The following is a 4,115-nucleotide window of genomic DNA, read 5'->3' as shown; positions in this document are numbered from 1 at the left end:
TATTTTTAGTTTTAAACATATCGTTTCTTTACTTTCTCACATTATTTTCTCCTTTTCACATATTATTTCTAAAATATTTAATTCCATATATTTTTTATATTTTATTTTAAATAATCAATTCTGTGTTTATTATTATTATATCCAAGTATATTCTATATTTTTATTTTCCTTTTATAGTTATGGGTTTTATATGTTATCTTTAAATTTTGTCTTTTTTTTTATTTCTGTAAGCTTTGAATGTGTACATGTGTTATTGCTATTACGATGACTTTTTTTCTTCTCTCTGGTCCTCACAGGGTGTTAATTCATGGAGAACAGACTGCTCAGTCAGAAGATAACCATGTAAAATCAGAAGTTATACCCATATGAATAAATGTACAAATCATAACACAGAAGTACAAGACATATGAAAATGCCATGCAACAAGACTTGCCTGGAGATCAGAGTCCTTTAGTAAATAAAGCACAATGTTTAAATGTGGAAATGATAGACAAATAATTCAAAAGTCTGTTTTTAAAAATGACCACCAATATCAAAAAGTTTGAAATGAACAGATAAAGTAAAAGACACAATGGAAAATTTCAATAAAAAATTTAAAAACCTGGATGAGAAATTCAGTGAGCTAATGGAGATTCTGAAAAAGAACATGTGGGTTTTAGTAATGAACAGTTCAGTAAGTCAAACCAAAGCTCAGTGGAAAGCCTTAGTAATTGACTAGAACAGATGAATTTCAAGAATTTAATGAAAATAAGACAACATAGAGAAATTACAATTTTCAGAAATCAGTAAACAAACAAGCAAAATAAATAAGCAAGGAATCAATATTAAGAGTATCTGGAGAAAAACTAAGAAAGCAAACCTGCAAACTTATAGGGTAGAAAAAAAATAAATAAAACATTAAAATTACACATACACATTATGAAACGGTAGCAGAAAAGTCCAAATCTATGTAAATAATTGTTATCTGTATAGTGTAGGAAATTAGAATTAAGTCTCAAAGAGACATACTATATGAAAAACAGTAAATGTATATAACAAAGTAAAGATTTTCAATTGACAAGAGAGTAGTGCCAAATTACTTAAAATGACAGACCATCAAAATAATATCCAACCTAGAAGAAACACTGAAGGCCTGGAGAGCATATACTGATGCATTTCAACCCTTGAAACAAAATAACTGTCAACCAAGAATGCGGTGTCCAGTAAAGTGACCCTTTATATTTAAAAGTGGAATAAAGATCTTCCAGGATATCTATAAACTAATGAAGATCTTTCCACTAAGCTCTTTTGAAGGAACATAACATACAGAAGTATAATGAAAACATAAAAAGTATGTGAGCTTGAGAATAGATGTAAAAGTATCTTTCATCTGCCACATGTAATTGTCATCTCAGAGGAATACTGCTGAATAAGCTCACCTTTTCTAGTTCTTTCTGATATCTGGATGTCTGGTTCGACTCAGCTATTCTGACTCAAACTCCTCTCCAGCTTCTTGTTAAACTGCTCTGCTTGGCCTCAAACTATCTCTAGCAATTTATTCTAATCATCTAGCTCCTTATTCTCTTGCTTCAACTAACCCTGCTGAGCTCTACAAACAGCATAAACTGAACACAACTGAATGGAACTGCATTAACTCAATTGAACTCAACTGCATTCAATTGAACAGCACTGACCTGAACTCATTTGAACTCCTCTACATTGCAACTGAACTGTACTCACTGAACTTCGCACACCCTGACTCACTGTGAGCTGCTCTAAACAGCTTTCTTCCCTCTCCGTTCTTGTGAGAGTTGGATGGATCATATCTCTGAATCATTCTGTCAAATCTTTCTCTGTTTTATCATTTTTACTGGACCTCAATGAGATGTCACTTTCAACCATCACTTCTTCCTTCCACAAACTAACTTTACACTCACTGTTTAGGATTAAAAGTGTGAAATAAGGGTGTGTCTGTATTCTATCCAGAGGAATTAAAGGTGTGTCATTACAGCCAGATCACATTGGTCTAGATCTAGAAGGTTTTTGTATGTGATTCTTTGCTGGGGTAGATATGTTGCTGAATGAATATATGTCTACAATAAATATGTCTTAGTGAAAATAAAGAAGGAGGAGGGAAGGAGGTGGAGGAGGAGGAGGAGGAGGAGGAGGAGGAGGAAGAAGAAGAAGAAGAAGAAGAAGAAGAAGAAGAAGAAGAAGAAGAAGAAGAAACAAGCAAGAAATCTTAACTTTGCTAAACAGAGAACTTCTAAGACAAAAAGGGGAGAAATTTGTTTATACCTTTCAATACTGTCCCTAGATGTAGACCTTAATCCTCCAATTAAAAGATGCAGGCTGTACCAGTTTACAATCCCACCAACAGTGGAGGAGTGTTCCTCTTTCTCCACATCCTCGCCAACATGTACTGTCACCTGTGTTTTTGATCTTAGCCATTCTGACTGGTGTGAGGTGGAATCTCAGTGTTGTTTTCATTTGCATTTCCCTGATGACTAGGGATGCTGAACACTTCTTTAGGTGCTTCTCAACCATTCGAGCTTCCTCAGTTGAGAATTCTTTGTTCAGGTCTGTGCTCCATTTTTTAATAGGGTTCTTTGATTGTCTAGAGTCTAATTTCTTCAGTTCTTTGTATACCTTGGATATTAGCCCTTTATCAGATGTAGGGTTGGTGAATATCTTTTCCCAATCTGTTGGTTGCCGCTCTGTCCTATTGACTGTGTCCTTTGCTTTACAGAAGCTTTGCAGCTTTATGAGGTCCCATTTGTCAATTTTTGGTCTTAGAGCACAGGCCATTGGCGTTCTGTTCAGGAACTTTTTCCCTGTGCCTATGTATTCCAGGCTTTTTCCCAGTTTCTCTTCTATTAGTTTCAGTGTGGCTGGTTTTAGGTGGAGGTCCTTAATCCACTTGGAATTGAGCTTTGTACAAGGAGATAAGTATGGATCAATTTTCATTTTTCTACATGCTGACCACCAGTTGGACCAGCACCATTTGTTGAAAATGCTATCTTTTTTCCATTCGATGGTTTTAGCCCCTTTGTCAAAGATTAAGTTACCATAGGTATGGGGGTTCATTTCTGGGTCTTCTATTCTATTCCACTGATCCTCCTGCCTGTCTCTGTTCCAATACCATGCAGTTTTTATCACTATCGCTTTGTAGTACAGCTTGAAGTCGGGGATGGTGATTCCTCCAGAAGTTCTTTTATTGCTGAGAGTAGTTTTCGCAATCCTGGGTTTTTTGTTATTCCAAATAAATTTTAAGATTGCTCTTTCTATCTCTGAGAAGAATTGAGTGGGAATTTTGATGGGGATTGCATTAAATCTGTAGATGGCTTTTGGCAAAATAGCCATTTTTACTATATTAATCCTTCCAATCCATGAGCATGGGAGATCTTTCCATCTTCTGAGATCGGCTTCGATTTCTTTCTTCAGGGGAATGAAGTTCTTGTCATACAGGTCTCTTACTTGCTTGGTTAGGTTCACACCAAGGTATTTTATATTATCTGTGACTATTTTGAAGGGTGTCATTTCCATAATTTCTTTCTCAGCCAGTTTATCTTTTGAGTAGAGGAAGGCTACTGATTTGCTTGAGTTAATTTTATATCCAGCCACTTTGCTAAAGTTGTTTATCAGCTTTAGGAGTTCTCTGGTGGAAGTTTTGGGGTCACTTAAGTATACTATCATATCATCTGCAAATAGTGAGATTTTGACTTCTTCCTTTCCAATTTGTATCCCTTTGACCTCCTTGTGTTGCCTAATTGCTCTGGCTAAGACTTCCAATACTATATTAAATAAGTAGGGGGAGAGTGGGCAGCCTTGCCTAGTCCCTGATTTTAGTGGGATTGCTTCAAGTTTCTCTCCATTTAGTTTAATGCTGGCTACTGGTTTGCTGTAAATTGCTTTTACTATGTTTAGGTATGGACCTTGAATTCCTGACCTTTCCAAGACTTTTATCATGAAGGGGTGTTGAATTTTGTCAAATGCTTTCTCAGCATCTAGTGAGATGATCATGTGGTTTTTTTCTTTGAGTTTGTTTATATAATGGATTACATTGATGGATTTCCGAATATTGAACCAACCCTGCATTCCTGGGATGAAGCCAACTTGATCGTGATGGATAATTG

The sequence above is a fragment of the Grammomys surdaster genome, unplaced genomic scaffold, assembly GCF_004785775.1.
Source record: "Grammomys surdaster isolate TR1022 unplaced genomic scaffold, NIH_TR_1.0 125888, whole genome shotgun sequence".
Taxonomy (NCBI): domain Eukaryota; kingdom Metazoa; phylum Chordata; class Mammalia; order Rodentia; family Muridae; genus Grammomys; species Grammomys surdaster.
Note: the sequence above shows the minus strand (reverse complement) of the source record.